This window comes from Mustela lutreola, chromosome 5, assembly GCF_030435805.1.
Source record: "Mustela lutreola isolate mMusLut2 chromosome 5, mMusLut2.pri, whole genome shotgun sequence".
In the NCBI taxonomy this organism is placed as follows: Eukaryota; Metazoa; Chordata; class Mammalia; order Carnivora; family Mustelidae; genus Mustela; species Mustela lutreola.
This window is the reverse complement of record NC_081294.1, coordinates 9,166,243-9,192,240: the sequence shown is the minus strand read 5'-3', so window position 1 is coordinate 9,192,240 and position 25,998 is coordinate 9,166,243. Positions and strand designations below refer to the sequence as shown.

Below are 25,998 nucleotides of genomic sequence, written 5' to 3'. Positions count from 1 at the left end.
GGAAGCTGTGTTTGGTAATAACTACTGTGGGCAAGTTCAGGATTTCATTTATCAGGGATAATGAAAAATTAAAAATGTCGTTAAATTAGTATATGTAAAGATGTTGACACCTAAAAAAAGTTCGAGAAGACGCAAACTCCCCCCAAGATCTACTAGAAATAAAATGTCCGCTTAAGGAAGAACTTGCCATGAAAGTTAACCTCTCTTTTTTAACCTTTGTTTTTATCCATTTTCTAGTAAATATCACTGTGTCCTCATGATCTACTAAAGCACATTGTTCCATACATTTTTGTTGCTGTTGTAAGCACTGTACTTACTTTTGATGTTTATAAGACAGTCCTTAATGAATATTAACGGCCACTTATTGGTAAAATGTTTTGAGTAAGTCCTGTACAATTGTCATAGTGACAAAAGAGATATTTCTTCAGCTCTTGGTCTTCAATTCTTTTTTCTTTTTAATTTATTTTTTTTATAAACATAAAATATATTATTAGCCCCAGGGTACAGGTCTGTGAATCACCAGGTTTACACACTTCACAGCACTCACCAAAGCACATCCCCTCCCCAATGTCCATAACCCCACCACGCTCTCCCGACCCCCCTCCCCCCAGCAGCCCTCAGTTTGTTTTTTGAGATTAAGAGTTTCTTATGGTTTGTCTCCCTCCCGATCCCATCTTGTTTCACTTATTCTTTTCCTACCCCCCAACCCCCCCATGTTGCATCTCCACTTCCTCATATCAGGGCGATCATATGATAGTTGTCTTTCTCCAACTGACATATTTCGCTAAACATAATACCCTCTAGTTCCATCCATGTTGTCGCAAATGGCAATATTTCATTTCTTTTGATGGCTGCATAGTATCCCATTGTATATATATACCACATCTTCTTTATCCATTCATCTGTTGATGGACATCTAGGTTCTTTCCATAGTTTGGCTATTGTGGACATTGCTGCCATAAACATTTGGGTGCACATGCCCCTTCAGATCACTACATTTGTATCTTTAGGGTAAATACCCAGTAGTGCAATTGTTGGGTCATAGGGTAGCTCTATTTTCAACTTTTTGAGGAACCTCCATGCTGTTTTCCAGAGTGGTTGCACCAGCTTGCATTCCCATCAACACCAGCATCTGTCATTTTCTGACTTGTTAATTTTAGCCATTCTGACTGGTGTGAGTTGGTATCTCATTGTGGTTTTGATTTGTATTTCCCTGATGCTGAGTGAATCTGTTGGCTATCTGGTGTCTTCTTTGCAGAAATGTCTGTTCATGTGCTCTGCCCATTTCTTGATTGGATTATTTGTTTTTTGGCTGTTGAGTTTGCTAAGATCTTTATAGATTTTGGATACTAGCCCTGATATGTCATTTGCAAATATCTTCTCCCATTCTGTCAGTTGTCTTTTGGTTTTGTTAACTGTTTCCTTTGCTGTGCAAAAGCTTTTGATCTTCCTGAAGTCCAATAGTTCATTTTTGCCCTTGCTTCCCTTGCCTTTGGCGATGTTCTTAGGAAGAAGTTACTGCGGCTGAGGTCGAAGAGGTTGCTGCCTGTGTTCTCCTCAAGGATTTTGATGGATACCTTTCTCACATTGAGGTCCTTCATCCATTTTGAGTCTATTTTTGTGTATGGCATAAGGAAATGGTCCAGTTTCATTTTTCTGCATGTGGCTGTCCAATTTTCCCAACTTGGTCTTCAATTCTTGTGTTAAAAGTCTAAGTAATAGAAGATTCCTCTCTCCCATCAACTTGTAAACCTTCATATAGGAGTCTTAGTAAAGGGGGAAGTGATATTTGTCTCCTTTTATTTAAAGAAGCACAACTAATTCATCCAAATGTAAGCAGATAAAGATTTTTTTTAAAATGTGTTTATTTTTAGAGAGAAACCTTGGAGGAAGGGCAGAGGGAGAGAGAGAATCCCAGGCAGACACCATGGTGAGTGGAGAGCCTAATGTGGAGCTTGATCTCACAACTCTGAGATCATCACCCGAGCTGAAATCTAGAGAAGATGCTTAGCCGACTGAGCTACACAGGCTCTCCAAGCAGATAAAAGAATCTTTAAATGTCTATATACAATATCAACCTTAATGACCTTTAAAATGATAGGCACAACCATAGTTGTTCAGGGATTACTTAGTAGATCAAGTAGACTTGGGGCAGCCCCGGGATGCTGGCCCCCCTAGGAACCTGGACGAATTTTGGGAAACTAGTGTTTTTCATCAGAACTTCCTTTCTTGGTAGGAAGTGGGGTGGGGGAGGTTCTGATTCTTCAGAGCTATTCAAACCCTCTCAGAAAATGACGGTGCTATGGCTGTGCCACTTGACCCCAAAAGACAAACTTAAAACCTTGTAATGTTATAGGGATCTCCAGGGGTTAAGAACACAAGTACTTTTTTTTTTTTTTTAAGGTTTATTTAATCATTTGAGAGAAGGAGAGAGAGCATGTGAGCAGGAAGAGAGGCTGAGGGAGAGAGAGACCAAAAAGCAGACTCCCCTAGACCATGGAACCCTGTGCAAGGCTGGGTCCCAGGACCCTAGATCATGACCGGAGCTGAAATCAAGAGTCGGACCCTTAACCAACTGAACCACCCAGGTGCCCCAAGAACACAAGTTCTGAAGTTAAACTTTCCATTGGAACCTACATTCTAATACTTAATATCTGTGTGATTTGGGGCACATTACTTCATCTTACTTCATCTTAATGGAATTACTTAATTCCAAATGTCTCTTCTCATCTTTAAAATGAGATAGCAACTTGCTCCATTTGAGTGTGCAGAAGCAATTGCAAGATTCCACTCTATGCTTAAGCTGCCATTTTGGTACAACAAAAAAGCTAGCTAGCCTCCTCACTCGAGTATATGGACAAAGGCAGGTTCACGGGTGCTGAAAGTTGAGTTCTTGTTATTCAGTGGTGAGTTACCTACCCAAGAAAATGCCAGCTGGTCTCTTTCGCATTATTATTATTTTTTAATATTCCACAGTCCAGTTGTGGATTGAGGGAAACATATTTTTGGAGGCCAAATTTTGAAATTCAAGCAAGAATGAGAGAACATAACGTTTATTGACAGAGCGAGATGAGCCTCAGTTTTTCAGTGTCAGGGAACCGTTTCATGCCAGATTGGTTGCTATTATGAAGAGAGAAACCTTGGAACTTAGGAGCTTTAGAGAAGTATAAGCAAAGCTTATAGGCATCCTGACAAACACTTACTTCAAAAAATACCATATCCATTCTAGAACCAGCTGAAATTGTAGAATACAGTCAAGGCCTCCTTTTCTGATCCTAGTATTTAGGCAACCCTCAGAAATAGCAACGTATTCAAAACATCTTGTAGAAGAGTCTTCAAAATTTTCAAAAGATAGTGTATTATTTCAACAAATGACAAGGCACTGATTCTGTTGTGATTCTCATCAGTTTAATATGAAATGTTATAATCTCCGCAAGCAAGGTCCTTTTGGCAAAGGTCAGCCTGGACTTGTTTAAGCCAGCTTCCTCCCCTGCTCCACAGGCATCCAATCCCACCATAGGACAAACAATGACTTTAGAGATTGTTCTTAGGTAGTAATGAAGAAATGGAACATAAAATATACTACAACTCATGAAAGAATGCTGACCAAAATTGAAGTGTTTCAGTTAAAATAAAACAACAACAACAACAAACACTAACTAGCAAACAAAGAGCACAGAGGACACTAGCCTCCTGGAATTATGGAAATACTGAGAATATTGAGCCAATTCTCCCATGTGTAATCCCTAGCCCCATGATAGAGCCCGTTGGCCTTTATATCTTAACTTTCCAAGATACAACTTAAATCTTAAGTTAGAGAATCCAGAATTTTCCAGGTTAAAGGTAAGAATGTGTGCTAATACCCAGGGAGAATGTATCCTACAGGGAAAAATTACACCAAAATGTCTATAAAATTCTGACTTGAAATATTGAGATGCATAATTGCAAGAATTTATTCCTTTGTTTGAAAGGTACCCCTCCAATTTCTTTGAACCTTATTTCATTTATTTATTATTTATTTATTTATTGCAAGGAAATATTTTTAAAGTATTCTCTTTGGGTAGCGTCTTAGCCAAACACATTGTGGGAAGAACTTAAAATGCTTAGTCATGCGCGTTTTCTTGTTGGTATTCCTTGGGCACCTCAGCCTAGGGCAATGATGTAATACCCAAGTCCGCCCAAGAAACAGGGCCCACTCTGTTTTGACACAGTATTATTCATGATCACCACTTTACATAAATGTTGGAGAATATCGACTAAAGACGGAAGCTAATTATGCAAAAAAATCGCAACAAATGCTACTCTTAATACTGGGAGATTAAGATACAGTGGTCTCAGTAGTCAGATAAATTGAGTTATTTCTTAGAAGAGAATGTCTTAAATATGCGCTTGAGATATGGATAAACGTCCATTCTGCCATAAAAAGACTCTTTTTTGTAATTTAAAATGTTGCGTTCTTCCAAGGGGTGTGTGTGTGTGTGTGTGTGTGTGTGTGAGAGAGAGAGAGAGAGAGAGAGAGAGAGGAGAGAGAGAGAGAGAAAGAGAAGGTGAGAGACCGCTTTAAAAATGGGAACTCTGCATTTAAAAATGAGAATTCTGGGCTTGTTATTATTCATATTACTTAGAAAGTGCATATATTCATAGTAAAACTGACACATTGTGGCATTTTAGGAGTGTTCTATAGAACAGATGTGTTTCCGCCTCTAATTAATTAATGCATTAAAAATCGTGGTCTAAATTCATTTCTTTTGGAGTCTTTGCGGTTGTGCATTCAGTAGCTGGGGATTCCTGTCTCCAAGCTTTGTTTATGCCAAAAATATAAATTCAGACAGATTTCATGGATTGATAGTTGGACAACATTAGGAATGCCAAAGGGCTTGCTGAACCTTTCCCGGATGGTCAACTGTGTGTCTTATTTGAGAAACCAGGAGTGCTTTGAATACAGTGAAATTAATTTCATGCCAGGATAGAGCACTGCCCCTGAAAATCCTCTGGTCTTCTTAATCCCTCATTGCATGAGCTCTAACGTAAGGCACAGAGTGAAGGAAGACATGTGACTTGCCCAGTGTGAAAGGTCCCAAATAACCCGAGGGTTATATCCCAGTAGGACAAATAATGAACACGATGTATTTTATTAGGGGATTTAGTATATATAGCCTACATTCCTAGTTACAGAGGTCAAATTTACACTGATTCGCGATCATGAGCTTGTCTATGATGTCATGCATTTCCAGCCTCCAGTCCCCAGTGTCCTACTTCTGAGTGTGTGTGACACCAGGTAGCGATGGTTGAGAAACAGCAGGAAGCCCGGAGTTTCAAGTTCATCCAAGTAGCTGTCACTACCAGGGCCCTAGGCAAAAGGCCAGCATTGTTTGTTTGAGTTGCTTCCTCTTTCTTTTCTCCTCTTTCCCCTAATATGTCCTGCCATCCATTCTGGCCACGGGCAGCCGAGATAACTGCAGACTACAAATGAAAAAAAGCTGAGCTGGCCCTAAAAATATTACTCCTGGCAACTATTTAATTGCAGATAGATCTTTGTGCTAAAGCTTCACCATCCCCTTGAAAGGCAAACTTGGTAATTTGGCTGTCAGTCATTTGTAATTTTATACCTTAGAGTCCGGAGGGATAATAAATAGAATTACAGAGTTTTATACTGGAATGCAGATTCTGAAAAAGTAAAAAGCCAGAATTTTAGGAAAGAGTCAAGTCTTTAAAACAAAACAAAACAAAACAAAACCTCTTCTAAAGATAGTTTTACAGAAAGCGTAAAACTATTTGTATTATATTTACTTGGAAATCACTACAAAATCTGTCACTGTTTATAATATTAAAGCTTTCCTATATTAATTAGTGCTACTTATTCTTTTATTTTGCTGTCAGTATTAGTAAACAAAAGTGGCCAGAACATCAAAATTCTTGGAGTATTATAATGCAGTTTCTTTCTGTTTGGCCCAAGAGATTAGATCATTTGTGTAGAAGGGCACAACATAGTGAATTATTTTAAAACTGATGAGACTGCAACAAATAGTGAGTCCTTCTTCATTCTTTAGTTCTGCTTTTATTTTGTAAGACTTAAAAATTTTATATTTTCATTTTAAAATAAATTGGTAAGAATATTGCTGGAAACCCATGAGTTTGAAATGGTATTTTATTTTAGACTCAAGAACATTAATAGGTAAATAATGTCCCTGTTTTCATTCATGTCTGATATCTAGGACTGAAAATAATTTAGGACTTTGTTTCTTAAGAATAATAAACAATCAGAAAAGTGCATGCATCATGAAGTACAGCTTGCTCAAGGTCATGTGTGTAAGACTCAGCTATATACTGTGTTTGGTTATTGGTTCATATTTTTTTGCTGATTAGTATCTCATTGTGCCCAGAGGCCATACTACATTTATTCTTGTTCCAGGGTGTGTTAGTCATGTCCATTTGGGGCTGACTTGAATATTGTTGGTATGAGCATCAGAGCAGATGTCTCTGGTGTGCTTATGGTCACCTTTCGGTTGAGTGTATACCTAGAAATAGAATTTCTTCCTTTTTAATTTTTTTTAATTAACATATAATGTATTATTAGCCCCAGGGGTACAGGTCTGTGAATCGACAGGTTTACACATTTCACAGCACTCACCATAGCACTTACCCTCCCCAATGTCCATAACCCCCCTCCCCCCCACCCCCAACAACCCCCAGTTTGTTTTGTGAGATTAAGAGTCTCTCATGGTTTGTCTCCCTCCTGATCCCATCTTGTTTCATTTATTCTTTTCCTACCCCCCAAGCCCCTCATGTTGCATCTCCACTTCCTCATTTCAGGGAGATCATATGAAAGCTGTCTTTCTCCAATTGACTTATTTCACTAAGCATAATACCCTGTAGTTCCATCCACATTGTCGCAAAAGGCAAGAGTTCATTTCTTTTGATGGCTGCATAGTGTTCCATTGTGTATATATACCACATCTTCTTTATCCATTCATCTGTTGATGGACATCTAGGTTCTTACCATAGTTTGGCTATTGTGGATATTGCTGCTATAAACATTCGGGTGCACATGCCCCTTCGGATCACTACGCTTGTATCTTTAAGCTAAATACCCAGTCGTGCAATTGCTGGGTCATATGGTAGCTCTGTTTAGAAATAGAATTTCTGAGACACAGAGGATGCACGTGAAGAGCTGTAGAAGATATTGAAAGCCATCAAATTAATTTTGCTGTCTTAGATTTCCACTCACAGTCTGTGAAAATTCTGGTAACGCCTGATATTTGTCAGTTTTTGGCACTTTGTCTTCTCTCTTTTTTGCTTTAACCATTCTAATGTGTGTTCTGTGCCATTTTAATGGTATTCCATGGACATCTTAAATTTCGTATCCCTTATGAGTAATAAAGTTGATCATGTTTTTATTTGTTTATTGCCTATGTGGATAGCCTCTCCTGTGAAGTGCTTGCTGACGTATTTTGAGCTTCTTAATATTAGGTTGCCTATCATATACTGCATTTGGGACTTTTGATGATGGTATAGAGATATAGATAAATACAGACACACGTAAAGAATGAGAATATTTTTTCCCACGAGTGCCCCCTCACTTTCTCGAAGGCATCTTGATAAGCAGCATTTTCCAATTTCACTATAGCCCAGTTTATACCTTTTTAATTTCTCTTAAGGCTAGCACTTTTGCAGCCTGCATAAGGAAGCCTTGGTTTCTTTAAGGCCATTCATGTGTTCCCTGTTTTACTCTCAGAGCTTTACTGTTTAATCTTTTACCTGTAGACTAATGCTCCATATGGCATTGATTTTTGTATATTTTTTGAGATGGAGTCAAGGTGCGTTTTTTCACCAGATAGATACCCAGCTGAAAGTACCATCTTCCCACTGTGTGGCACTTCCATGGTTCTCATAAATTAGATAAAAATGTGATTTGGTGTAATAATCTCTCCTGATCTAAGTTCTGTGGGATTCTTCTTATACGGATGTTCTGTGGTCTTAACTGCTACTGCTTTTTAATGTGCCCTCTTATCTCACAGGTTCAATCAGTCTCTAGATTTGTTTCTTTTTTTCAAGACCACTTGCTCTTCTTGGCCCTTTGCATTTTCTTTTCTTTTTTTTTAAGGTTTTATTTGTTTGTCAGAGAGAGAGTGAGAGAGAGAGAGAGCGCACAAGCAGACAGAATGGCAGGCAGAGGCAGAGGGAGAAGCAGGCTCCCTGCCTAGCAAGGAGCCCGATGTGGGACTCGATCCCAGGATGCTGGGATCATGACCCGAGTCAAAGGCAGCTGCTTAGCCAACTGAGCCACCCAGGCGTCCTGGCCCTTTGCATTTTCATGTAAATTTTATTTCATTTATTTTTTAAGGTTTTGTTTATGTGAGAGAGAGAAAGCATGAGAGGGGAGAAGGTCAGAGAGAGAATCAGACTCTCTGCTGAGCAGAGAGCCCAATATGGGACTCAATCGTGGGATTCCAGGATCATGACCTGAGCTGAAGGCAGTCTCTTAACCAACTGTCCTCCAGACGCCCTCATGTAAATTTTAGAATTCACTATCTACTATCTCAGCCCCTCCCAGCCCAGAAAAAAATCCAGGTTTGGATTAGAGTATTATTAAACCTTTCAGTTAACCCAAGGAAGTTGAAATCTTTACAATACTTAATCTATCAACCATAGCATGGTATATTTCTGCAATACCATCATTTGGGTCTGCTTTAATTTCAATAGTGTTGTATAGTGTTTAGACAGGAGGTCTTATATTAACTTCACACAGATTTATTTCTAGATATTGGATATTTTTCTCTGCTATTTGTCAATGTTATTGTTGTTTAATGTCTTTATTGTTGATACCAGAAAAAAAATTGATGTGTTTATACATTGGCTTTTTGTTTTGACTTTATTGTTGAAGACCTCCAGTGCAATGTTAAATAGAGTGATGATAGCAGTGAATAACATCTCTAAAAAACGTTTTCAATATTTAACTCTGTAATTTTTAGGAAGGTTTTTTTTCATTATCAAATTGAAGGGATTCCTCTCTATGCCTAGTTTGCAGAGATGTTTTTTTCAATTATGAATACTGTTGAATTTTGTGAAAGACTCATATTTAGGCCTTTTTAGAATTTAGTTTAAACTATTAATTATAGCCATTCCACAACATTTAGTTTATTCTATTGCTTTTCTGGAAAAAGCAAAATCAACAAAAATGCTATACATTAGTAATATAGTTCCATTTACAATTAAGGTAGGAACAGAACTGGCCACAAATTCATATAAAGGAGGGACACAGAATGTAACTATCACTTTTCAGATATCATACATTGTACAAATTTCATTTTTAAAAAAGATGAAGGAAGGAGGGAAATATGGAAGAGTGGAAGTGAAGAAGAGAAGCAGGGAAGAAAGGGCCATGACTCAGAGACCTTCCCTGAAACACTGAGCTCTGAAGACATGAGGGGACACAGAGAAACAGGAAGTCCTGTGGAGGACAAGCTCCAACAAGAGAGAATCATGTTGATATGGGAGATGTTTCAAGCATTGCTTCTTTAACTTTCACTTCACTCACACTCCACACCCTTCTCCTCAATCTGTGATTAAGCAAAAGCCAAGCCAAGGTGCATTGTCATAATTCCCAAGGAAGTAATAAACTGAAGATTTTAAATATAAGACAGTAGATTGACACTGTCACAAAAAAAAAGTAGGAAAAAAAGAAATCAGAAAGAGGAGAAAGTAACATACCAGTCATATACAAAATGCAGAGAAAGTGTAACTCCAGGAAAATTATATTACCCCCAAGTAATATAAGAGAACATTAGCCGTAATGTTTTTATAGCCTGAAGAAAGTTAGAATCATGGAAAAAAAATGAAATCAAAGAAATGATAAGACAAAGACATCAGGAAAGAAATAATAAGAGTGGGCAACATTGATGGAAAAATAGGAAAACGTAAAGCCACCGCTTCAATGAAACCACATCCAAGTCATGGAGAAGCATCAATATTGCAGAAATAAAGAGAACTGGCATGAGGAGATAGAACAGAAGAGAAGGGTAAAAAGACAAAAAAAGCAACAAAAAAAAGATGATAGATGTGGAAGAGAGAAAACTGGGAACCAACATGTGGGTGGTGGTTGTTCTTGCCTGGAGAACTCTTTTCTTAAAAGAGAGTCATGTTAGCCTGCTTTTTAATTCTCTTCTTCAGTTTTCAGTGTCAGAGCTTATCTGAATGATGCATTCACAAAAATTGTATAACCATCTACATAAGGCCATGTGTTGTGCAAGTTAGGGTGCATCCTCCTGAAGGTCAATGAAGGTCAATGGTATTTCCAGAGGCACCAGGAATACCCAGTTTTGGGAGAACAATGCCCCCAGGAGGTATGGATATTTGCCTATGTTGCACCCAACAGAAAATCTTATCAAATATGTACTGACAGAAAATACCAGCATCCGTGAGCCATCCTTGCAAACTGTGTTAAGGACAACATTGAGTCAATCAAGACTAAGATCAAAGTGCATGATTTATGTCTAGACATACAACTATATTAAAAATGATTGGTGTATGGAGGGTGTGGGATCAGAGCTGCCCTTTATGAAAGTAGGAAGTTTAAATTTTTAATAAGAAGCTTATGCTGTTTTAAAAATAATCAAAAACTAGTTTTTAAAAGTCACCTTCTTTAGCTCTTATTTGAGCTAACGCCAAAGATGATTCTTCTCAGATGAGGACTCCCAGCATTTCCTTTCAACATCATCAAGAAGGATCCCAACAATTATAGTTGTATATTGTTTTAGAATTGAAGAAAGTACTTCTTCAGTGGTTAACATCTTGTTAATATAGTACGTCATTACATTGGGGTGCTAAGTCTGTTTTAAATAAGTTACCCTAGATCATCTAATTATAAAATGTGGACCTATGGTCCATTGGACACACAGCTGATAAAAATGTCTTTAAAATACATGGAAATCGTGGCTAGAGTAGAATCAAGTGAAAGGCTCAAAGGAGTTTTTCGAGGTAGTGCAATGGCTAGGCGGGATAGGGGTGGACAGTAGCATATGAAAGTTAGCTTCAAAGTCAGCATCTGGACAAGTTCTCTTTCCTGTAAGCCTTCAGGTGTGCTAGAGTTTGCCATATTTTATACTTCTTTCGAGTTGCAATCTCCTTTCAAAAATAAAATAATTTGAATAAACTTACGTTTTTCAAACTGTCCCTTTGAAATAAAAACTAGACCAGCTTTGAGTATGAACTCTAAGCAATCTCGAAGCTATCTCTTTGCCTTTGAATTCACCAAGGAAACAAAGTCTAGATTCAGTCTGAGACTAATTTTATGATTCTATGGGGTTTTTTTTCTTCTTTTTTTCCTCCCCCCCCCCACCCCTTTAACATTGTGGCATGGATAGCTAAGGATCCAGATACAGATTTAGGGCAAAGGAATGGAAAATCAGAAAACTAGAATTTGCTAAGCAGGCTAGTGGGAGGGTCCTTTTGTGATGAAATGTTGCATAAATAATGCCGATGGGGGTCTAAATTCACCGTTGCCATGGAGACCTTTGTGCCTGGCTGAACTCAATTCTTTTCTCTTCTAAGACCGCTACCACTAGGCTTGTGGTGTTTCTGATGCGTCTTGCTTTGCTTTCTCTGCAACTGTTTGGCGAGTGAAAGAAGAAATTAAACTATGAGAATTTGGCATCCTGACTTTTTTGAGACCGGTCTTCCACTCCCTTCATGATTTTTGAGCTTCTCTGGGGTTCCTTTCAGCTCTGGTTCGGGGAGGGAGGAGCAGTTGGGGGGAGCGTCTGGAACCGCTGCCCGGAAGGAGGGGAAAGTCACCCTTCATCTTTGTGACTAGTCCACTTGTTGGCCTGGACCGCAGTCTCCAGTATTTAAGGACCACTGGTCGCCCCAGGTAAAGGAGAAACAAAGTGAAAATGGGACGCATTTGTCTTTTCGATGCTTTCACTCTTGATGTTGTTTGTGTGATGATTTGTAGCTAAAGTTTTAAGCAGTAGGTTGGGAGTTATGGGTGGAAAACCCCGGGGGGACTTTGTTTCTGGTCTCAGGGTTGCCAGTCAGTTTTTTCAGTGTATTAATGTTGAAATCGTAAAAGCCAAGTGACCGAATTCAACAGGATGCTGTAGTAAGGATCCATGTGCCATTTCTCTCTTAGCCAAGCATTATAACTGCTTGGTAATTCTCTGTAGTAAAACTTGGTGTGTCGTAGATACATCCTTTGGATTTCATGAAAGTTACGGTTAGCCATGTCAATACCTATTTGTAATTGAGAATTAAGTAATTAAAAGTTGACTTGGAAATTGTGGGCTGCTTCCCGCCATCCCCCCCCCCCCCACACACAATTAAATAGAGAACCTCACTCAGGAAGAAATTAGTTGTTGAAAGTAGTAAAGGCATAAACATCATCCTGCCAGTGTCACTGTGTAAAGTAAAAATTCAGTGTATTGGACAGCTAACTTGTTGCGTTGCATTCCGTATCTTAACAGAGTACTTGGTTCTCAGTGATGAGCGTTGTATTAGAATTGGAATGCAATAATTGCATGTTTTGATCATTCTAAATGGTGTAAATGAGATGCACAAATCCCATAATTACAGAAAACCTTTACCATACAAGCGTTTCCAGATTGCTTTTATTCACATAACTCATTGAGAGAATCATTGACCCAAATTTACAAAGACTTCATAGATTTCACCTCTTTCGCCGCTCGAGTTTGGAAAATATTTGTGTACTGAACAGGATGAAAAAACAAATTGATTTCCAAAAGCTGGGGGATTTAACAGGTGGCAGTCTCTGGGAATTGTCTGTTAGATCGCTATATATTGATGAGATAGGCGTACTCTGTAGCATTGTAAGTAAAATGAAATGAGGACTCGAAATCTTTAGGTTTTTATTTTTAGTGTTTTCAAATGGTTGGTAAGAGTGACAGAATGATTTCCGACTTAACTGTGACAATCACAAGGTAGAATTTCTATTTGATTAATGTTATTTGAAATTTGAATGAATTTGTAGCTCAGATGCTGAGGGCAAATAATGACTAAGTTGACATGAAGAAATTTTTTATTTTTAACAGGTGCATGTTCTGGCACGTGTTTCAATATTTTAATTGACTTGCATAGGTATGAGTTATTTTAGAGAACCCGACAAAGACTTGAAGACTTGAAAATACTCTGGGAGCACCTCTTAGTCATTATTTCACTATCAATTATTTATTTAATTATTATTATTATTTAATTATTTCATTATTTAAAATTTTAAAATATAAAATTTTATTTTGATATTAAAGCTAAGAAATCTTTTCATTTTTAAGTGATGGAGGCAAAACTCAAGGGTATTTGCTGAGAAGAGATACTAAAGAAAATTTTGACCTTTGAAAATGTTTCCCATGCCTTGATCGTTCTTTAGGAACACTGCCTACATGTAAAGGTAAATGGCCATGAAGCTTCACTTGGAGAATACGGTGTCTAGGCACTCACCCTTTGTGGAACACTGATGTCATGGATTCAAGAGACATCAGATTGTCAAACCAGAGGGCACAGTATATGCATGTGACCCAAATAGTTTTTAAACAAATAACAAGTTACCCAACTCCGTGGTATGGTTGCCATTACTTCACATTGGTTAAATAGAAATATTTTATATGGGAAGAAAATTTAAACTATTTTTAAATTTGTTTTTTGATCCTGGTATTTATATGATGTGAATGCATCTGACAACTTAGTAAATCATTTCCTTCAGGGGCCATCCTAAACCATAAGCAGAGATCAAACAAAACGTGATTTCAAAGAAATATGCACTTTGAGGCTATTCAAAGGCCAAATTGCAAAATGTCTCCTGGACTATTTACTCATAAGTTTTATGCACACAATTGAGAAGAATAGTTTTAATTGTGAAAAAAAAAAAAAAATATATATATATATACACACACACATTCCCAGACAATTCCAGGATTGGCCCAACTCAGGATTACATTGATAGGTCACAAAATTACAGCTAATCCGTTTGACCAAAAGTTCCAGTTCAAATGATTTAGGAACAAGGCTTTGTGTTTGTGTTTCTATGAGAAGCTTGTTAACATGTGAATTCTGAGTTAGAGCTCTTTTGTAATTCTTCTGTCTTGTCTTACCTTACTTTCAGCAAGTCCCTGTTGAGGCCCTCCCATATAGTAAATACTGTATGCCACGCACCAGAATGGAAAGAGGTATTCCCTGGAGTACATGAACTGAAAAGTCTGGTCTGGATACAGATGTGAGAACTCCTAACTATGATGCAGTGGAACACCTGTTTTAGCGGAGTCATGGCTAAGGAGAGGGTGCCGCTGTGCCGTGCGCTATACGGGGCCTTCAAATACGGCCATTCGTCCTGCCAGCCTGAGATGCAGAACGGTTAAGGGATGTGCACAATGTAACTGCTAAACAGTGACTATAAGGATAGTTTCTAAATAGCAGCCAGAGAATGTCTTTGAAAATATAAATGCCATCATATAGAGTCCAGGTCAAAGCCACGCAGTCTCTGAAGCCCCCTGATGAAGTGCCCCCACCACCCTGTCTCCCCCACATTTCCGAAGTCTTCCCTCTCGTGCCCCTTCCTCAGCATAGCAGACACTTTGCTTTTCATAGAACATGCTCCCGGCATGTGGCCTTTCATTTGGCATTTTTCTCTGCTGAAAACAGTGCAGCAGCCCCTCAGCTCTCATCCAGCCTACATAGGCACACGCCCCCTCCCCTCTGTGTCCCTCCCACAGAGGTCAACTTGGCGATGAGTCCAGTCTTGATCACCGTATTGAAATGACCTCCCCATATTGCTTTTGTTTTTAAATTTTATTTATTTATTTGACTATTATAAGTAGGCAGAGAGGCAGGCAGGGAGAGAGGGGGAAGCAGGCTCCCCGCTGAGCAGAGAGCCCGATGTGGGGCTCAATCCCAGGACCCTGGGATCATGACCTGAGCCTAAGGCAGGGGCTTAATCCACTGAGCCACCCAGCACCCCCCCCACCCCCCCGCCCCTGGCCCCGGCCGCATTGTTTTTCTCCAGCGCCTTTGCCACAGGCAGTGCTCTAAGTAATACACTGGTCCATCTCGTTCTATCTCCATTTTCTCTGCCAGAATATAAACTTTACGAGGGCAGGGATTTTTGTCTGTTTTATTTTTTACTGAGGGATTTCCAGCCCCTACACCCATGCTTGCCTTATTTATGGAAGGGAAAAATGAAGAACTAAGTATAGATGTCTGGCGCCAAACAGTGTTCTACTATGTTGTTGTTTTTGCGGATTGTAAAAACAAAGTAGAAAATACTCTAATTTTCTACTAGCCAATACTAGCCAATATTCTAACATAAGTGTGAGAGAAAGTGGTCAGATACAAGACTTGTGCTCATAATTGATTGTGTCCCAACACTCAGCCAAGTATCACAAAAGAGGCGTTGAGAATTTCCCTTCTATTCCATGGTCAGTGGCATCAGATAGATTCGTAGTGAGAAAGCCCGGGGTGTCCCCGCCTCTAGCTGTGGAAACTTGACCGGTACCTTGTGCTTCAATAGCCATCTGTTGCTTCCACTGTAAACTGTGTTGGCTCCTACTGTGGTGCTCCACTGTCTCTGAGGTTCTGTGATGTATCTGCATATTTTCCAAAGCATTTTGTAAGGAACACGCAAAGAATTACACACAATCTTTAAAATACAGTATCATCTATTTCTTTGTGCTCGTAATGTTCATCAAGATGAGAAAAGAGACACTGTGACCTGGATTATTTATATGCTCATATTCAGTCAGCAGTTCTGTTAAATGAAGTTCTGCTCAAAAGTCAGAATGCATTTTGAGGATCCTGAGAATTACCAATCCATAGAAATTACATCCGTGGCGGAGTCTCATGCTGTCGCCATACGTGACGTTGGCTCACCTGGAGCGCATCACATCGGTGAGCACAGGTTTGCCTGTTGTGCTGCTAGTCACCCGCCTCTACCCTGTCAAGTTGTTCTTACCTTTGACAAGTTTAATTAAACTTAGCACTTAGAGTTTTAAAAATAAACTTCACAAGCTCTAAGAATTTAATAAACATTACAGTGTGGCTAATTGCACAGTAACCTTCTCCAGCGTGCAAATATTTTTTTTTAAATGTGAGAGTTACTTCCTTGAGGAATGAACGTGTTGAGTTCCTCTGTGGCTTTCAATACTACTGGCTCATTTTTAAAGATGAAAAACTAATCATAAACATTGGTCAGTTGTCTCCTTATTTCTGTATGAAGCAAAGAGATGGTTGTTGGAGCCTTTGTGTTTCCTTAGGTCTCAGCTGCTGGTAGCATGTAAGGGTAATAGTTGGCTTCCTGGGCCTCCCATGAGGGTAATTCCAAATAGGGTTTTTTGCTGCATGGCTTCCACATCATTCACACATTCCTTCTTTGTGAATTTCAGCTTCAGCTCATTTCATGCCCGCGTGCTGTTCTGAACCAGCTTCTGGTAATTTCCGTCAACGTTTAAATAGAGTTTCTGTGAGAGAGACTATATTCAGTGTTGAAACGGAAGAGCAGTTAAATGTGGGTGTTAAGGTTGGGACTCAGCTGTACTCACCTGATCACACAGCACTTCCGCCAGAAAACAGAAACCATAAATATGGAGGGGAAGATGACAAAGGTTTATAGAGGGACACTTTGAGTGAGCTGTGGGGCTGTGGCTACATGCATAGGCCCAGGGGTTGTTGGACCGTTTTGTTGTTGGCCCTCATGCTGCTGTGGACTGGACATTAGTTTGTGGACTCTGGCATATTCTGGCTTCTACTTGGCAGATGTAGTGTATAAATACTGCCAAATGCCATACATTTCCCTTGTAGGGACTTACCTAATTTCTAGGCATATGACCTTAAATAAGAACTTTGAATTCTTTTGTTTAAAAATGTGTAAACCTGGGGCACCTGGGTAGTTCTGTCAGTTAAACATCCGACTCTTGATTTCAGCTTAGGTCATAATCTCAGGGTCGGGGGATCTAGCCCTACACAGGACTTCACTGGGACTTCACGCTCACTAGGGAGTCTGCTTGAGATTCCCTCTCTTTGTCTCTCTTCCCCTCCCCCTGCTCACGAGCTCTCTCTCTCCAATAAATAAATATTTTTAAAAAATGAAAATAAAAATGTATAAACCTAGGACACCTGGTAGCTCAGTTGGTTGAGGTCTGACTCTTCGTTTCGGTTCAGATCATGCTCTCAGGGTCCTAAGATCAAGGCCGCATTGAGCTCCACACTCGGTGGGAAGTCTGCTTGAGGATTCTCTCCCTCTGTCCCTCCTCTGCCCCTCCTCTAACTCATGCTCACGTTCTCTCTCTCAAATAAATAAATCTTAAAAAATAAAAAATAAATACACGTGGGCCTTTTATTTGTTATTGCTCTGAAGTAATCACTGATAGACTTACTGAACGCAGCTAGTATCTGCTTACAACATCTCATTCAATCCTCACAAAACCCTTATGTGGTAGATATTGTCCCTGGACTACAGATGAGAAACATTAAGAGGAGTAATTATTTCATTATGTGGTACGTCTGAGATCACAGAAGAAAACTGTGCAAGACTTTGAGTCCGTATCTGCTTAACTCCGTAGCTCCCTCCCCTTCATCCTTCGTCCAATGGCATTGTTGAGGTTAAACATTTCACTTAGATTCTGCGCTGATTTTTGCCTTTTTGTAGAGCCCCTGTCCCTGCATGGCATCCCCCTCCTTGGGTCCTCTCGCCAGGTGCTCCAGGCTCTTCTCCCTGTTACTGTCCACGGATGGACCTGCTCAGCAGTGTGCTCATGCAGAATCCTGCAAGGCCCAGAGCTCAGGGATTGGGAATGGTGTGCTAGGGGTACCTTTCTCTGAATCAGCTCGAGCACGGATTGTACAGGCAGCTTCTTGGCCCAGAGTCTCAGAGGCTGGGCTGCACATCTGCAATTCTAAGAGGGCCCCTAGAGGACTGCTGGATGGACCCAGGGGTATTTGAGAACCCCCCTCTCTGATCTTACAGATGCAAAAACTGGCTGTGAGTGAGGAGGGTGGGAAGACAAGTTCGAGCTGGAGCCGAGCATTCCCTGCCCAGAATTGGGGGGGGGGGCAGGATAGAGATTGGGGGAGTCCCAGCTGCCACAGCGGAAACTCGTGGGTTCAAAGTGATAAGAGATTGAAGGGGTCAGTGGTATCTGGTTGATCACAATCTCATATTTTTCCAGTCCTACTCTCTGCCATGCTGTATATGTTCATGCGCAGGAGGGGGAGAGAGAGAGCGAGACACAGAGACTGAGGCAGACGGAGGGGAAGGACTCTGCACCCGATCTGGTGATGTCCCCTCCTTTCCTCAGTTTCCTTCTCCCCTCGCTGCTCTCATCTGCACCCATTGTGTGGCGTGGCTGATCGTGCACCCTTGTGACCCCATGCGATAAGCCCGCAGATGCTGGTATGTCTAGAGCATCTCCTAAGGCTGTTCTAAATTAAATGGCATAACACAGTTACTATATAGCACTATTGACTGAGCCTCTCCTACTCGCCAGTCCCTGTCCTCAACGCTAGGAATGAGGAACCACAAGACCACTGCCTCTGTGGAGCTGCCCTTCTAGTTGGGGCCAGAGGACAAATGACCGACTGCTGTTACTCTTACTCCCCCTCTCTTCAAAAGAACTACAGGGTGGGAGTGGAGTTCCTTATGGTGACCTAGAGGCTCTGCCCAACCCAGTGAGACCCGACAAGTTTGTCCTGGGCAGTGCTCCATGAGAACTTTCTCTTTACTCTCATTCTTAAAAGGAAGCCAGGTCAACAAGTTTATTACCATCCTTGTCTATAGGGGATGTTGATGCCTTGGGGCGACTTTGAGAATATGTGCTTTCAGTGGAGACAGAATTCATAGTGTAATTAACCAGGTATGAAACAGGCTTCTTAGCTTTGGGGTAGCAGGAAAAAATATGGGCCTGGGGGCCAGAGGCTGAGATTTATATGCTGACCCCAGTGTGCTCCAATCGTAGGACTCTAAGAAAATGTAGGCATACTAGGTGCATAACTTTCTCTCCATCAGAAGAGTGACCCTCATCACCTTGGCACAGGTGCCCTGGGATGTCATTCACGAAGCATAACTTCATATGGTAACTTCTTCCTCCGTCCATGGAACACCATTTCACCAGCTCAGGATGATCAGTGGCTACTCCTGGGCTGTAAGCATTTTGTTATTTTTGGTAATGTGTTATTCATCTTAGAACAATGTAGATGTTCGCGGCTTTTGAAGGCAGAATTCTAAAGGGGTTTCAAGTGAGGAGGTGACTGTGTTACCCTAAGCCATGCAGCTGATGGTCAGAAAGTCCAGGCCTGGCGCTGCTGCGCTGTGCATGGTGGGGTCACGGAAAGTCGGTCAGCCTGAGTGCGCTGCCAAAGATGGTGGTAGGTGAGGCCACCTCCCAACTCTTCTTTTTCTGTTGTTGCTTTTGATTTTTGGTTTGTTTGTGTGTTTACTGCTTTATTGGGATGCATTTTGAGAAAGAGCTATTGAGTGGAATCAGCTCCAACTCTGGTATTAATTTTATTTCATTTTCTTTCCTTTCCCTGGTGTGTCCTGGAAGGGCTGTGAAGCTGCTATCTCTACTTACTTAATCCCTCTGCACCTGAGTTTCCTTACCTGCAAAATTAGAGTCTTCAGCTCTGTGATCCCTTCCAAATGAATAGGATTTTATTATCTCTCCTGTAGGGTCTTCCTGGTGCCGAGGTAGGGGTACAACTTTTAGCTGGGGAGCAAAGATTAACTAAGATGGGCTCTCATTCGGGTCCCTGGACGAGCCTGTGTGTGTGTCTCTCACCCAGGGATCTCCAGCCTTTGCTAATTCACTCCTCTAATCGGTTACACTTTCGAGCAAGAACATCCATTGTATGTCTGTTTATTTGTACGTGATGTAAATGTACGACTGTATAAAAATTCATGTGTTACAAAATACGATAAAAATATCATAGAGGTGAGAGAGGTGACAAGAGTTTAAAATATAAGTTCACACCTGTACTTCTCCCACCCCAGGGAATTGCCTTGTGCACCCCGCTTCAGAGCAGTGTTGCTATGACTGAGCTGCACGGCTCAGCAGTGTCAGGAAGTGAACAATCATTCAGATTCAGAAGCTGAGATATGAGAAATAGGAGTGTTTGTTCCAGCTCAGCCGTCTGTCCTTGTAGGACCCTCCTGTCTTGATTATAACCAGATTTGAGATCGTTGATAAAGATGATCATGCAGTCACGAATGATTGTTCCTAATTTGTAAATGAGCACGTAATTACCTCCAGTCATTCTGCACCTAGGGGGCCAATGAGACAATGTCGAGATCACAGTGCATTGCATCTAGGTACTAGAAGACTATCCAAGGCTTATGTTGATCTTTGTATGCCCGCGACTTGTACCAGGCATGTATGCACTTATATATCCCTTTGGATTCACTGTTTAGTCGATAGTTATCAACAGGAAGGGAGACTGGTGGGAAAGCACTGAGCTATGTACTTTCTTTTCAAAGCTGTAATCAAAGAATTGGGCTGGGCTGATGTCTTCAGAGCAAGCTTATAGAATTTGTAGGTTTTCAAGGCTAATAAAATATGCATACATTTTGTACAGAATTAGATTTCAAGAAAAGTCTAAGATCCTGAAAAAATATGAGATAAAACAAAAAGTTGAAAATTTGAAGACATGTCTACCCTTGTCTGTGGGCTCAAAGGTATCAAACGCAGAGATCTAACATGTATGGAAGTCTGGTTTTGTAGCAGTTTAGGATAAAAGCACTAAAGGCTTAGTTTAATTCAGATTTCAAATCAGGAAACTATTTGGCAAAGTTATGAAGGCTAATTTAATCTTAGGCTATATTAATGGGCAGTCACTGTAATTTGTAAATAAACACATAAGACAGAATGGGAGTAGGAAAAAGAAGGAGAACATTGCTTTTCTAGGAAAATAATGGCCCAAGTTTATCAAAATGGGAAGGTTCTCCATGCTGCCTTTAGTAGGATATAATTCATTTTTCTTAACTAAATTCAAGTTCTGCAGTATTTATTAAATATGCATATCTTGTTGACTATTTTATTTCTGTCTGGACTACTGCTTTTCCCACTTGAATAGCCAGGGAAAAGTGTTTGGGAGAAAACGGACCTAATATGTGCCCAACAGCTGCAGGAATCCTAGCGGCTTGCCGCCTGGTTCAGCAGCCAGGAACGCTGGTATTCATTAGCTCTGCCCTCTCCATCAGGTAAAAACTGCACCTGATGGAAATTACAGTTCCCCAGTTTCAGGGGACACAAAGATAATTTGGCTGTTCCTAAAAAGGCATAAACAAAATATTGGCTAAGCACAGACAGATGTTAAGGTTATACTCTGTACATGAATTCATGTACTTGAATTCACTTTAATGGAGTTGAGCTTATGGTGTAAGATCTTGCAGCTCATTATAACTAAGTTGTTATGGGCTGCTAATTTGCTAGAACCTGCTGTATCATGAGCTAGCCCAACTGCCTTGATGGGTCTCCTGGTAGTTAATATGGATTAAATGTGAATCTTTTATTTTTTCCCCTGTGGTCTCACATAATGATATTAGCTTGTCTACAGTGTGACAAATTCAGTGTACCAGGAGCATCTGGTACACTATTCTTTATGACTGAAAATAAGCCTGCAAACTTCATCATGCACATCCATTAAGACACTTCCCCATATTGGGGAGATATGGAAGGGTGATGACCATGGAAGGGATTTATTGGCGACAGTTCATTTTGCTTCATTGTATAAGAACTATCTCAACAGTGATACATTCATCAATGCTATGTTCCTGCAAGTTCTTGCTTGATTTTCAGGATGCAAATATGGATATATTCCTGGTTAGACTGAACTTAATTTATTCCCAGCAGAGGAATTTCAAAAAAGAAATAAAAGGAGAAGAAACTGAATTTCCACAGCTTGAAGATAGGTCTGAATTCAGTCCTTTGAAGTTGATCCAGAAATGGACCACACTGAAATGTTCAGGACATGAAGCTACTTCAGTAAAGAGGGTATTTTTTTAATTGAAGGCATGGTATTGTAAGAAATGAGAAGTAGATTCAGATCCTGTCGTGTGCCATTTGGATTGCAAGAAGTTAATATAAAAATGTTTTGCATATGTCACTACATTTGCAGTGAAAAAATGTAAAACAAGAGTTGACCTACAGGTGCATATTCTGTAACTTACCAAGAACAGGGCAGACCACCGGGCTAGTTCTCACTGTTGTTATTATCTCTGCTTTGGCACTACCTGAGCAGTCTTGAATTATTCACTTAACCTCTCTGATTGCTAGTTGCCTCTTCTTTGCACAAAAGGATTATATTTCATATCCTATATTCTTCCCTGGGCCATTTGAAGATAAAATAATTACAGTAACAATACAGCTGTTATTATACAAAGAGTAAAATTGGTACACTATTAGAGTACAATTGGAATAATAACTGCCTCTTACCTGATACCAGCCCTCTGGTAACCTCAGGCCCCTCAATCAGCAGTAGATGTGGCATTAGCAATTAAAAACCACTCTGGAGGCAATGAGGAACAGGAACTATTAAAGGTACACACACACACACACACACACACACACACACACACACACTAAATCACCGGAAAGAGATGTCAACAGTATAAATGAAGCAGAAGAGAAATGAGACTGTTTCTTTGGTTGTAGGAGCCAATAGCTGTGTGTATCCACAGTGCCAGAGGACTTTCCTGTGTCCACCTGATTACGAAGAAGCTCTGTAGTAGATGGGAATTTAGGGACAGGCAAACTATCATCCTAGTAGGGCGATGTCCTTATGATGTCGCATAGGATCCATGTTAACTAAAGACCTTCAGATGTTAAAAAACAAAACAAACAAAAAAACCACCCAGTTAGAAGATATTATTTTCTTATCAAAAGAATTCAGTAACATTTCAGAGGGTTTCTTAGTTGCAGTATGGAAAGAGATGAAGTGGTGCATCACATTTAATGAATGAGGAAAATCAGGATCATTGTTGAGTATCAACCTGTTACTGAAGTCAAAACTTCCAACCTAATTTGCTTAGTATTCTATCTGGTCCTACATTCCAATCAAACTGTACTCTAATTAGTCCCTGAAGCACTTACACACACAGTCAATATTTGTCTAATTCTGTGCTTTAAATCATGCTGTTTCTTCCATTTGTAATGCTTTTCCTCTATTCACATGGTCAAATGGTAACCTCTCATTTCCCACCCCAGGTGCCACCTTGTGCATGGATCATTATCCTTGAATTCCTTCTCCCCGCTCTCTCCCATCTTCCCTAATTGGATGTTGCCCTTGAAATTCATTCATATCTGTCTCATCACAATTTAGCATTTTACTTTGTATTCTACTTAGTGCTACACAGATGTCAACTCCTTTATTAGACTTAAATCTATCAACAAGATCTCTATCAGGGGTCTCCAGAGTGACAAAAGCAAGAGGGTATATAGAGCTATTTAGAAAGAGATTTATTATGGGGTCAGAATACGGATCTTGGAAGTCCTACAACCTACAAGTTTCATGCTCCACGAGAGCCGATGTTGTAATTGCAGTCCAAACTCAAATATCTGAGAATGAGGGGAGTCCATGGTGTAAGCTCTGGTCCAAGTCCAAAGGTCTAGACAATCAAGAGTGCCAGTGACTGGGGGCAAGAGAAGATGGATGTCCCAGCTTCCACAGAGAGAAAAAAATTGCCCTTCCTCCACCTTTTGTTCTGTTCAAGCTCTCAATTGATGGAGTGATGCCCACAGCATTGATAAGAGTGATCGTCTTAATCTACTAACATTCAAATGCCAAAGTCCTCCAGAAATACTTTTACAAACATCCCAAGAAATGATGTTTACCAGTGACCTGGGTATCTCTTAGCCCAGTCTGGTTGACACATAAAGTTAACTGTCACAGGATCCTGAACCAGTTTTGTACCCATGTCTTTTCCTCTTTCTGTCATCCAGCACCTTGCACAACACTTTGCCCATTAATATCAGCTGCCCTACTGTTACTTCATTCATTAATTCCGTAAACACTTATTTGGCACCCACTCTGTGGGTGGTATTAGAAATCTGGTTGAAAAATGGTAGCACTGTTTTTGCCTTGGAATTCAACATCATAAAAATAGTAACTCCAAAATAATTGAGACCTATGGTTTGTGGGCCGGCCAGCAAGTATTGATGGCTCCATCCCCATCTATGGTTGGTGTTAGTGAGAAGGCAGTTTTCCTCTTGCATTTCATTTATATACCATAGAAATCTGATATTGTGGTACGAAGAGATTTTAAGCAGCACTGTCACCATACTATTTGGGACCAACTTGTATTTCTAGGGATCTAATGAGAGAACTTGATGGAACATTGGTGCCACTGAAGAGACTTAAGACATCTCCTTGTCCTGAAATACTGATAGACACTCAACTCAAGGAGCTACCAGTAAACTTCACTAGAGAATTTTATGTTAGGAAGATGGTAAATCATGGGAAAACCCATTATTCTACCATGGAAATGTTACAGCGTAACAATATATGAAAATGGCAATTTTATAATTGAGGGGTTTTTTATGTAAATTTTTTAGTTTGGCAAGAGAACTTTTGGGGGCTAAGCCAATAGAAAGCAAGTATCTACTGAAGCTTTTTGCAAAATCAGAATGTGTTCTTTCCTGCTCTGAAAAGTGCTACTTTCTTTTCTTGGTGGCCAAGCAAAAGTAATAATATCTTTGAACATGTAAGTAACTAGGTGGTAATTAGCATATACATGTTGTTTAATTGTAACTAAACACTAGTAAAGTTTGGAAGAAAATCTGTTGAGAGGATTCAGTTTTTGTTAATTATTTTAAATCATGTCTGTAATTTCAAATTAATAATACTGCATTAACTTGCAAAAGCCTGTGTCTCTATAAACCAAAAAAATATGACCACCAATCAGATTATTTCAACACATTCAATTCAGTATCAAGGCTTAATAGAGATATCATGATGCTTGTGGCAATAAATATTTCCTTTACTGTTATAGACTGTTAAGCCACTGAAAGGTTAGATGTTAATAACTATTAATTTTTATTCTTAGGAAATAAAGAGTCACTGCAATTTTCTAAGTACTTTAATAAGAGAATCACATGTGTTAATTTTTTTAAGGATGACTTTTGGCTACGTTATGGAGAACAGACTGAACGCAGTTATGAACAGGGGCAGACACTCTAGGAAAATGTGTTCAGGTCTCCAGGCAAGAGGTACTGGTGGTTAGAATTGGAGTGGTAACCGTGGAGGGTAATGGACAGATTGGAGAATAGACTTGGTGGTTACAACTCCACTCTCAATTCCAGTATGGGTTTTCCTCCCACACTAAGCAATCATCTGCCACTACCTGACTGTCTTTAAATTATGACACTTTCTACCCAGAGACAGCAGCATATCCCACAGGTTAACCACTCAGTCCTCCAAGATTGCCCCTCCCTCTGCCTCACCCATTTCAGATGCCAGGGCCAAGTCCTGGTTGTCACCTGTACTTCTAACGAATTGACCAACTATAGATTGGGTTCAGTTATTTTCCTACAGATATTTGCAGAACTCAAAGAAGCATTTTACTTACTGTATTACTGCTTGATTATTAAAAGGACATGGCTAGCAAACAGAGCAGGGCAAAGTGTGGGGAAAGGGGGTCAAGAGCTTCGTGTTCTCTTTGAGTGCATCATTCTCCCGAAATTTCCACATGTTCACCAACCTGGAAGCTCTTTGAACCCCATCATTTGGGTTTTTATGGAGACTTCATTACCTAGGCACAATTGATCAGCTCATTGACCATTGATGATTAAACACAATTTCCAGCCCCTCTTCCCTTTCTAGAGGCTCCAGAGTTTGGGGCTGAAAATTCCTACCCTCCAGTTACATTGTTGGTTCTCCTGGCAACCAACTCCCATTTTCTGGTGTGGTTCAAAATTTGAATTTTCATTAACATAAAAAAAAAAGACACGATGTCATTCTTACCCCTTAGGACATTTCAAGAGTTTGAGGAACTCTGTGAAAGTGGGTTTT

The 25,998-nt window shown here is 40.0% G+C and overlaps 1 protein-coding gene across 5 annotated transcripts in view; it reads left to right on the top strand.

Annotated features, from left to right (window-relative positions):
• The window catches only part of CTNND2 (catenin delta 2), a 907,536-nt gene that overhangs the window by 300,864 nt on the left and 580,674 nt on the right, over nt 1-25,998 (top strand). Inside the window, exon 1 of one of the 5 annotated variants that reach the window (XM_059173666.1) lies at nt 11,745-11,869. The exons of the other annotated variants lie outside the window; for them this stretch is intronic. The gene's annotated coding sequence lies outside the window, so the exon portion shown is untranslated. Of the gene's footprint in view, nt 1-11,744; nt 11,870-25,998 lie in introns of those variants that run through there. 5 annotated transcript variants of the gene reach the window in all.